Genomic DNA, 12,415 nt, shown 5'->3' on the forward strand with positions numbered 1-12,415 from the left:
CCGCCAGTTTGCAGATCCGGTGCAGAGAATTTTACGGAGGATGGATATGCCAGACAAAAAAGGCAGTAACGTTTACGGCGCAGGGAAAGGATACCTCAGTACCGGCGCAGCCGCTGGTTGTAAAGCGGGCCCCGCTGCGTCGCCATCGAGCAATCGTGGTCGTCCGGGGGTGAACCATCAGGCCCCCGGGCGTGTTCATGCGTCTGGTGAAGAGGACGTGCAACCAGAGGAGTCTCGGGGAAGGTCAGAGAGTCCGGATGTAACTATCAGCGGCCCGGGATCTTCGTCGGGTGGCCTGCTTTCGCGGTACGGTGGCGGCGGCAGGGTGAGATTCGTCGACGAAATGTCATCGTGTCCTTCCTCTACGACCGTTGTGAACGCGCTCGGCAAGCGATCATACCGGAAAATTACCCGGTCATGGTTGGCCTCACGGAGGGCGAGAGCGTCTAACGCTGAACTCCAACGGCGCACGTGGTCACCACCTCCGCCGTCGCCTCAATAATCGCTGATCTCTGCCGTCTCTGCATCCGCGACAGTGCCGTTGGCGACGACGACGTGCGGAAAGAGGATGTAAAGACGGAATCGGAGGAAAAAGAAGGGACCGAGAAGGACAGCTAACCGATTCAGGGACATGAACACGCGGACAGCGCATACCTGCGGAGAAGGGTGCGCTTTCTAGAGAGTGAGGTCAGTCGTCTCCAGGAGACGGTGGAACGGCTAACCAAGGAATGTACTAAGAGGGCAGTAACAGAAGGAAGTGTAGCGACACTCGACAGCAAACTTTCCAACGGTTTCTGTCCCATGGCTCGTTACACAAAGACCCTATCCTTCGGACAAGATGATTGCCAGATGCCTATACATTATTACAGAATATTTTCAGTTAACCTAAGGACCTGCTACAAATCTTAGGATTAATTTAGCTAAGGTCCTCCAAAGAGACAAATGGTCTTTGTCTTAACAGCCCCTATACCTACCGCCCACTACAGGAAGATACTGGAAATCTGCTTTCCTCACCTACGACGCTTCCTACTAGCATCTTTCTCTCAAGGGTGGTTAGCATCCTTTTCCAACCACCAACTCAAAATTTAGCCAATTAACAGCGACGTCCACTTCCCTCACTTTCCGAACCAACGCTTTCCTCAACGAATCCGATGATCTCGTATCCTTAGACACACCCCACCACAACTTTTCCTATCCAGCATCATCGTGACAGAAAGTCAGTCGCGAGACGCCCGTCCGAATTGATAGTTGGTAGTTGGCAGTAATCACTGATCCGAGTTGCTCGACATCTCAGGCAATCATCGTCCAAACTCGTAGCGCATATCGAATCGTATCTACCCGAGTTCGAACTTGTAATCGCGAACCGAAATTAATAACCGCAAGTTTTACGCCAAGTATACTCACCGAATATATTTTGTTAATAAATATTTATTGTTAAACATATTCGAGTGTTCCTTCAATACCTATCACGCCCATCACCTCAGAAGTAACGACGGTGAATGTGAAGCGGCGGGGATCACTACTACGAGGGGATAAAAGAAGATGCTCCCGGGCCCCAACCCGGGAAATGATTATGGGCCACAGAATAAGAATACGTATAAAAAATTTCCTGAAAAAGTGATAATTTCGTGGATAGAAGATTGTGGATCAAAGGAAAACGATGCCTTACAATTTATCCACATGTTTTCTCTGTTTACACATCGAATAACCTCAACAGGTTATGGGCCCAGGGCTGTAAATTGCAAGGTAGCAACGTGAAGTGAATAAATTGTTAAAGTGTTGTGCTTAGTAAAATAAGGGATAGTACTAAAATGGAATCAGCAAGTGCGAAGATCGAGATATTACGCGGCGAAGAAAATTGGCTCCAGTGGCGTTTTGTTATGCGTACACTTTTGGAGGAAGATGACGACCTGATCAACGTGTGTGAAGGGAATCTGTGCCATCCACGTAACAGCGCGGAGAAAGAAATCGTAAAAGATTTTTGAAAGCAGATCGGTTAGCGAGAAAATTAATCATGACCTCAGTAGGAAGGAAACCGTTGGATCTTCTTTTATGTTGCACAACAGCACCTGAAATGTGGAAAAAGCTGAATACAGTATATGATATGAAGTCGGATGAGAATTTAAATATGGTCCAGAAGCAGTTCTTCGATTTTAAATGGGAAGAATCTGAAAATGTCTCTTACAACCTATCAAAGTTGGAACTCATAGCGGCGAAGATGAAAGCCCTTGGGAGTGAAATTGGCGAGAAAATGCTGATAACACGCATTTTATCGGTGTTACCAAACAAATTAAAGATGAAAGCTCTTGGGAGTGAAATTGGCGAGAAAATGATGATAACACGCATTTTATCGGTGTTACCAAACAAATTTGATCATTTTCACAGTGCGTGGGATTCCGTGGAAAAAGAAAAGAAGACCTTAGGCAGGCTTAGTACCAGGCTGATGACGGAAGAAATCAGATGTAAGAAAGACGACCAGGAATCATCGATGGCACTAGTAACAAAAAGTAACAATTATAAAAAGGAACAGCAGAAGCAGTCAAGTAAACGTGAATTCGAGAAACAAGGACCAAGCTGCTTCAACTGTGGAAAAGTTGGCCATCTAAAGAAGGATTGCTTTAGATGCTTTATATGCAAAAGGAAAGGTCACACAAGTAAAAATTGTTTTAAACGTAACAGAAGAGACAACCAGGAACCTAGAAATCAAAATCGGGATCACAGCGGAATTGGTCTATTAGGAAGTACCTCAGCGATACAAGCGGCAAACCCTGATGTTTGGATAATCGACTCAGGAGCTACGAATCACATGACAGGACGACGGGAATGGTTTAGCGTCTTCGATGAATTCGATAACACGGTGAAGATAGAGATCGGCGATGGCACATTCATGGATGCGTGCGGCAAAGGAAAAATCAGAGTAGAGACTTTTGTGGACGGCAAATGGATAACATGTACAATGAACGATGTTCTATACGTACCAGGTATGAAAAGAAGTCTGTTTTCGATTAGATCTGTCGCAAGAAGGGGCATAGATTTTTGTATTTCAATACAAGAAGGGGCATAGATTTCTGTGTTTCAAAGGAAGGGAACAATTGTATATTTCCACAAAATCAGAAAATAATAGCAAGAGGTTCTGTTATCGGAAATTTGTATAAAGTAGATATGCGAGTTATCATACCGTCAGTTTGTAATTTTAGCAATAGAGCGGAGTCAAACGCGAACACATTGCAGTTATGGCACGAAGAGTCAAACGCGGTCACATTACAGTTATGGCATGAACAGCTATGTCATCAAAATATCAGGTATGTTAAAGAGTTCTTAAAGAATTTAAATATGAAAGTTGTAGAGGATAATAACTTTTTCTGTGAAGGTTGCGCGTACGGGAAACTTCATAGATAGAGTTTTCACGAGAAAATCAATCGGGCGACTAAACCTCGCGAAATTATTTATACGGATGTATGTGGACCTATGGAAGTCGAGTCATTAGGCAAGAAACTGTATTTTCTGACATTTAAAGATGACTTTTCAAAATTCACAAAGATTTACTTCTTACGACGTAAGTCAGAAGTAATTGAAAAACTAAAAACCTTTTGCCTAGAAGTTGAAAATCAATTTAAGGATAAAATTAAAGAAATTCATAGTGATGGAGGGAAAGAATTCAAAAATAAAGAAGTCAAAGAATTTTTAAGAAGTCAGGGAATTAGGCACACGATTAACGTCCCATACACTCCTGAACAGAATGGTGTCGCAGAAAGGGAAAATAGAACAATAGTAGAGGCAGGTCGGTCGATGCTATATTCGAAACCAAATCTACCGCTGTTCTTATGGGCCGAAGCCATGAACACAGCAGTACATGTCATAAATAAGACGGGGCCGACAAGACAAGATAAGAAAACACCATACGAACTGTGGTACGGGAAACCGCCGAATTTAGAAAAGTTTAGGGTTTTCGGTACTGAGTGCTTTGCTCACATACCTGCGGAGAAAAGGACAAAACTTGACAAAAAGGCTAACAAAGGATATTTGGTAGGCTATTTAGATGACGGACGAGGGTATCGAGTGTACGTGCCAACAGTAAAAAATGTAATATTAAGCCGTGACGTAATATTTAAGCCTGAACTAGAAAATGCGAAATTCGTAAAATTAAGTTTACCGAAAATTGTCGAGCGCGAAGATGTGAGTGCGCAGAGCGATAGAGCATGTACGTATGAAAGTGCAGAGAGTGAACATGAAAAACAACCTCATGGAACTAGCGACAATGTGAGACAATTGAGAGATAGAGATAAGATCAAACGAACCGATTTTTATGGTAACCCAGTAACGTACGTAGCGGAAAAATTACCGGTGGATTTTAACGAAGCGATGAGATCCGAAAAGAAAGAGTTATGGGAAACAGCTATGAATGATGAAATGAAATCGCACCATGAAAATAAGACGTGGATACTTGTAGAAAAACCTAAAGATCAGAAAGTACTTAGCAATAGGTGGGTGTTAACGATAAAGCTAAATCCGGACAACTCGGAACGATACAAAGCGCGACTTGTAATAAAAGGGTGTTCACAGAACTGTATAAGGTGAAACCGTGAATGAGTGTGTGTGCGTGTGTATGTGTGTGTGGATAACGATAAGGTGAAGCGAATAATATGCATAGTGAATCTTTTCTTTCTTTTATGAAGAAAGATTTTATTTTTCATTCTTTTGGTCTCTCCCCTCTCGTTTCTTTTTTCTTTTCTTCTCTCCAGCGTTAGATGAAGCGCACAAATAACCAAATCTTTCCACGGTTCTCTCTCGGTTCGCTATACTTCGCGAATGAAATTGTACTTCAAATCCACTATATCCAACGTCTTCCCCTTTCCTTTCCTATTCCTCCACCTACATTTTGAATAACCCAGAGCGGTCGGATCCTATATCGAATCGATAAAGTTTGGACCCACGTAAAAATAAGTATAATGCTCAGGAGTTTGTCATTTGGGTATTCAATTGTGTGTTCACTATCGTTACTACTCGCACTCCGCACTCGTAGTACAAATCGACAAATTTTTACAATTTGTTAATTTATCAACCAGAGTTGATCATTTTACAATCCACAAGAAAATGATAACATGCTCGATATTCTAGTTTGTGTTTGAAGATACATAAAAAATATATGTGTCGGAGATGAAAGAACATCGGAGCCGTTGGAATTTTGGATAATCCCGCAACATTGTAATCTAAAGTCTACTATAGCTGTAATTAAACAATTGTAGTTATTCAATCCGATTGTAATTGTTCGAGAGTTGTAATAATGAGCTTGGACTCGAGGCGACAGTCAGTCGGCGAACGTGGCCGCGGTCACGGGATGAATGCTTTGTCTAACAAAGGCATGGAATAATTCTATAGCTCTCCTTAAAAAGGAAATAGTTGTAACACTCGACAGTAAACATTCCAACGGTCTCTGTCCCATAGCTCGCCTACGGCGCGTCTGCGCAGTACATGTTCAGTTAGCCTGAGGGCCCGTTATAAATATATAAACATACAAATAGTCTTTGTCCCAACTACTGGAAGATAGGAGAGACCTATTTTTTCAACGAACGGTGTCACCCACTAGCAACTTTCCCTCGAGGGCAGGTAGCATCTTTTTCTAACCACCGATATGGAGATTGACCAATTAGCAGCAACGCCAATTCCCTTACTTTCTGAACGAAGGCTTTTCTCGACGAATCCGATGATCTCGTGTCCTTAGACACACCCCATTATAGTTTTCCTCTGTGGCATCATCTGGACGGGAAAGGCATTCTCGCTCGCGATCTCATCGACGAAAGGTGTAACCCTTTACGACGACTGAATATTACGCGTCCGACTTAGATTTTGTGAGTACGTTCATCTATCATCCCGTCGACCGCGGATTCGTTATTGAACCTAGGATCATTGTCATTAGCTTCTCGAGTATCTAATTACCACGATCATTTGTCAGATTCTGTAATAATCGTATTTGCACTAGTCAATGTCTTCTCTATTGCATAACGACACGTGTAATCCAAACGAAGATTCGTTTCACGCCCCTAACCCTAATTATAATGTAAACCAGACATATATTTATACACTTCCTATACTCATACATATCTCGTTGAGCATGTGAGAACTCACTAGTCGAACGTAGGTTATAAAAATACATCTAATTCATAAATATATTATGAAAATTATGTAAAGAAATATAAATAGAAGATAAATTTAAGATAACAAAATGATAGCACGCGTCATACAAATTATATTTTAGAAAAGATAAATGATTTCTTATACTTTTTTACTTATATTTTTTACTTATATTTATTTTCCTATATTTTTACTTCCCTTGTAAAATATCTATTATATTTTTATGTACTCAGTTTTTTAATATTTTCATGTTAAATTATATTATTCTTTCAGAGCTATATAATTTTCCTCTTTCACTATTTGAAGTTTCCTTCCACGCAACGATTTCCTTCAACGAAAACCATGCCATGTTTTGAAATACAACTTTTCAAAACATTTAATGTAAAAATAGGGAGATCATGATCCATGCTGATATATACATATTTTTCCATTTGGAGTTAACATTAGTTTCCCATTTGGAGTTACATAAAGTTTCTTCATGCTTAAATTTAATTTGCGATAAGTATCTTCTGTTTGTTCTTCAGTCATAATCACGGAAATAAGTGGTCGAAGAGATAGTGTACATCGAAATATAATATAATATGCTCAATTATATTAGAACTGCTAAAATATTCAACAAGGACGTCATCGAGAACAGATGACTAGCAACCGTGTTATCGTAAGTAGCTTGTTTTTCTTGTTCCTTATTTTGAGATTCAGCTTCCATTCCTTACATTCATCAACTCTTTGTATTCTCCTTATTTCCCCTTCCCTTTTCACCCACTTGCGGCTCATTTCTTCACTCGGAACAGAGTATGTAGCTGGTCTTCATCGAACAAACCTGTTCGAACGTCTCACCACTTTACGGATACTTGCATATAACTATAATACGCATCTTCATTCGTCTCTTATTCATTGAATGGATTTGAGAGACAGCGATTCTGACGCGCTTTCCTTTAAGCATTATCATTTTAGGAGTGTTCCTGTTAGAGTATACATGCTTCGTAACGGTAATAAATAGACCGAGTTCGATGGACTTTTATACGGAGCAAATTTCTGGTGCCCAGATTTACTACTATAAATCAATGCATCATTTGATTAAGCAGTTTCAGAAAACAGTCTGAATTTAATTTGGTAGGACCGTAGTTTTAAAGATATCTCCAGGATACGCGGAACAGCGTATTCTATATATTTAGTATAGTTTAAAATGATATCTTATAGGATTCTCAAATCCGAGTCGAAATTGTATTCGCGAGCAGTTGCAGTTTTCATACAGGCATGTATGTATGTTTTCACTTAAAGCCTTTTTAACTATGTGGCGTCAGAGTTTTCTCTGAACGTTGTCTATTGACAGTCTTGAGTGCAGTGACATCATATTTGATGCTGTCGAAAAATTAGTAAATAAAATTATTGCTAAACAGATCGAGAGAAAAGGAGCATTAGATACTCCTCTTATTAAATTATCAGACGTTAAAAGTTGTTTACTTTTCATTTTTACTATTTATATTATCTCTAAAATAATACTAACATTGACAATAAAACTCGATTGGGTTAGACATCTGCGCTTTAGTGATAAATAGTTGTTACGCAATACATTTGTTCAGTTGAGATGTACTGTTGAATTTCACTATACAAATTGTATTATAATTTATAGCTTAATTATGGATAGATTTCAATGGTAAGAAGATTATTTTGTACAAGTACAAGCATATGTCTGTACTCAAAGTGATGAAGAATCTTTATGCTCTTGTTCAGCAACTGGCCAAATAACGCCAACTGCGTTCATTTATGCGACAAAAAACATATACATCTACAGAAATTGTATAATAAACAACTCACTTCTCGATAAGTGTGCGAACATGTTTAAGATGTTCGAATTTCGAATATATTTGAGATATTCATCCATTTATGTGAAGAATGATTTTCCGCATGAGTCATCTGATTATTTTATTTTTTTTTTCCGAATTCCGTACATTATGTGTGTATTCTGTACATTCTCTGTGAACGCTTCCAGCCCGTCCGGCTTCGTCGTTTCCACGATTAGGCCAGTGTCGCTTATTTTTTTAACCGCTGTGACTTGTATACCCCCTCTACGGGGGTTTACTAGCGTGAATAGCGCGTCGCGCGCTTCTCCGCTTGTTCTTATTTCACCATTCTCAACTTCCGAGCGGATTATAACCACATTTTACCGCCATTTGTCCATTGTTTATTGCTGGTCATCTTCACTTTCTTCTGCGTACTCACAGCGACTTACTCACAGCACTTAATATCGCAGTTTCCTTATTCTTAGCTTTTAGCTTGTTCTAGCCTTCCGGCTAGATAGTTGTGGAGCAGGAGCTTCTCCACAAGTCGTCTCATATCCTTAAAGTAACGCATTATCGTTGCGGTTTGCCTTTGTTAACTTTGTTTCTCGGGTCGTGGCAGAATGGCAGGACCATTTTTCCATATCGCTAGCTTATTCCCTTATGTCAGGTATTGACCGCGATTCTTCTTTAGTATCCTCCTTCTCTTCATCAGACCGCTTCTTGATTTCTGGGTTGTTTTGCTTTTTCGGTGTAGCGTTTATACTAGGACTTTTGGTGGTTGACTCCTCTTGCCCTTTTTCAGGCTTTTGCGTTTTCAAGGGTTGCAAAACCATCCTTGCATTCGTGGCGAGTGGCGTCTGCCCACGTGAAGACATCTGGATTACTTTCGTGGCGGACTGTTTGTACACACGGACAGTGTACGAAGCGACGCGAACACAACCTATCTGCATGCCATCGTCTTGGGTCAACGCATGCTGTCAGGAGATCTTTAAAATATGTCCAAGGATGTTGGTTAACAATGACTTGGCTTATTTAGAACCAGGCAGGCAACCGCCAGAGGCAAGGGAGGTGAAGAGGCTCGACAAGGATTTCTGGGGTAGAACTGGACCTCCAAATTCCATAATCTCAGGAAGAAGAGCCTCGGAGTTGTTATTATGTGAATACTTTCTTGTTTCACATGATCTAATAAACCAACACTTCTTTCAACTTTTTTTAACAAACTGTTTTGAATCGTGCAACATTTTCGATCGATTGCGATATCTCTCACAATTGCATAGTTTTATTTGAGAATATTGCACAAGTAAATATTTCGTTTTTTCGTTCAGACAAACTGCAACGTGATATTATTTTATATCACTGTCGCTTGATCACTTTGCACAATTTTTATGCCAAGAGAAACATGTATTACACACATGTAACATGAGAGAAACATGTAACACACATAGAATTTTTTCTACATGCAATTTCTTTAGAGACGGTTGTACATTCAAATCACACAAATATTTTTTTTAGGCCTTTTTTTTTAAAGGAGTTTACTGGGTCCAGAAAATACAGATTTTAAGTGCATATATTCACAATAAACATGAATTTTTGTAATGGTATGTTAGGCAAAGGTACCGATACGCGGCGGTACGACGTAGCCATGCTGTCTTATGTGTCGGCGCAGCCATGCTGTATTATGTGTCGGCGCTTTATATTTTTTGTTGTATTATGCGGTTTTTGGCTTTAAGCCTCTGGGGAGCGGAGCTTCTTTTTAATTTCTTTTTCTGTCGTGAAAAACTTGGTCGCAAAACAGGACGCTTCGGTAGTTTGCTTTTTGGTGACAAATAGGATTATTTACAAATATTTACAAATATTTACAGTGTTTACATTTTACACCTGTGTTATGCGGTGTCAGAATTGAGTTCTGTCGGTTTAATGTTCTCTCTTACTTTGTTATGGGTCCTGTATCCACCAGTATTTTTTTGTGTTTCTTCTGTGTTTGTCTTTGGTGTCTTTCCGGGGGAGGGCAATGTTGTATCTCCATCTCGGGTCAGCGGTCTGTCCATTTATGTTTTCTTCGTAAAGTATGTTTTTGATCCCTGTTTTCCTTTTTATGTGATATATTATTGGGATGTTGTTTTGGTCCTGGAGGTAGTTCTTTTCGTCTAGGTATAGGAAGGCTTCTGGGGGGATGTGGCCTGTTTCAGAGTGTTTTTGTAATATGCGTTGTTAGGAAATAGGCAGCTGAAAACTAAGCTGTTTTCTTTTATTTTTGCCGCTCGCGCGAAGTGGCTTCTTATTAGCTTTAGGATGTGGCAGTCGATGCGGTGAATGTTGGCTACGTCGTATATTGTTTTGTTTTTTACATATTTTTTGAATCCACTGTGTTCGGATCTGTATGTGCTCAGGCAAGCCCTGATGCATTTTCTTTCGAATATGCGGATTTTTTCCATCTGGGAGGCTGATATGTTGTACCAGATTGGGCTGCCGTAGGTAAAGATTGGTCTGATTAGTGCTTGGTAGCATAGTATTTTTACTTTGCTGTTGAGATGTTTGGAGTAAAATAGTCTTTTTATTCGCCAGAATGCTTTATTGGCCTTAGCAAGTTGGGTTTCGGTGTGCTGCTTGTAGTTTAATTTGTCGTCTATGTTTATTCCTAAGTATTTTACGCAGTTGTGCTGAAGTGCTGAAGATGGCGTCGAACCTTTCTTCGTGCGTTGATAGTGTGTTTTTTATTTCATTCAATTGCATTTGTTGTTCTTTTAACGCTTGGAGAATACCTTTTTTACAGTTTTCAATAACGTTTATAATGTTTAGATGGGGGGAGTTATCGATTGTAATTGAGCTTTGGCTTGAGCGCGGATCTAAGTTTGTCAATTGTGATGTGTTTTCGATTATTTGATTTAATTTTGTTTGTTGTTTCACTACGTCAGAGAACTTTATTTCTGAGACGTATTTACGGCTTATTTGGGCAATTCGTTTTATCTTTGTTTCCTTGTCTTTTTTCTGTTTTTCAGCTAGCTTTTTGCGCAGCTCCACGAGTTTTGGACGCCCCTTGTAAGAGGCGGGGTGTCCGTAGTTTTTGCAGTTAACGCAGAATATTTTCTCCTTGGTTACTGCTTCTTCTTTTTTGATTTTGCACTCGCCTGGGTCGCGGGGCTCGGTGCATTTTACACAGCGGTAGTTTAGGTTACAGTTTTGTGCTGTGTGGCCTAGTCGCTGGCATTTGTGGCATTGGGTTATATCGTTATTTTCCTTGTTTAATACTTTTTCCCATTTTATTTTGTAGTAGTTAAAATGGTTTATTCTTAGGAGTTTGCTTACGTTGCTGTCGGGGGATACTTGTATTATGTAAATTGGGAGCAATATATTGATCTCCCTTGATCTTTTTGTCGTGAATCGTGTGACTTTTGTGAATTTTACGTCATCTATTTGCAAGACTTGTAGGTCCGTGAGTATTTCCATTTCGGTGTAGCTATTGTCTAAGCCTTTTAGCAAATATCTGTGGTGTTCCTCTGCTTTGGGTGTATACGTATAGAAGGTTGTGTTGGCTGCCCGAAGCGTTTCTTTCGCTGTGTGGAAATCGGATAGATTTCGGAGGTAGAAAGCATGCTTACCCCAGTGTATCCTTTTGATATAAAACTGGTTGATCTTGGCTGCTTTCTCTATGAGCGTTACTGTGTCCTTAGGGTCTTGTAACGTTATGTTGATAGGCGGCGGTTTGTATTCTCTCGTAGTGGAAGGGGCTTTCGTGCGCTTCTCTGCAGCGTGTCTTGTGGGGTGTCCGTCTGGGGTGGGACTGTGGTTTCCCATTTTGTGGCGTAGTATTTGGTTTTTTTGTTTAATTTGCTCTAGCGTTGTGTTTGGCATTGGGTATTTTGCTGGTCCCGGCTGTGACTGTAGGTGTGGTTCTGATTCTAGCAAGCTGAATCGGTTATGTGTTGCGATCGCTGGGGGCGAGGCAGCTTTTACGGGTCTCATGTTTCTGTCTTCTTTGGTACTTTCGTCCTGGGCGGAGGGGAACTCTTGTTTTGTGTTTTTTAGGATTTCTTCTAATCCTTTGGTTCTGGAATCTAGGTTTGGTTAGGGGTTGAGTTTACGCGTCTTTTGGGCGGACAGTCTTAAGCTGTTGATCTATTTCGCCGCTTCTTGCGGATTTAGTTTTCTTGTGGTGGGTTTTCTTGTTAGTTCTAAGGTGGGTTTCGTTGCCTTGCTTTTTGCATCATTCTCGGTAACTTCTATTTTTTTATATACTTTTATTTTGTCTTATTTTTTTTTTTTCTTCTTTTTTAATTTATATCACGATGATGTCACTGCAGTATTTTTCACTTTTTGTTGCTTTTTCTTTTTCCTTTAGAGGGTGGTTGTTTACTTTGACGCGCGCACTTTTAGGGCCTAAGCCTGCTGTCCCTTTTTAGGCTGAGGGGTCCGTCCCGTTCGGAGGTTTGCCGCCAACTGTTGAATCATACTAATATATTCGTCTATAAAGTGATGAAAATTTCCATAATTAGGAGGTT

This window comes from Bombus impatiens, unplaced genomic scaffold (genome assembly GCF_000188095.3).
Source record: "Bombus impatiens unplaced genomic scaffold, BIMP_2.2 scf_0459, whole genome shotgun sequence".
Lineage (NCBI taxonomy): Eukaryota > Metazoa > Arthropoda > Insecta > Hymenoptera > Apidae > Bombus > Bombus impatiens.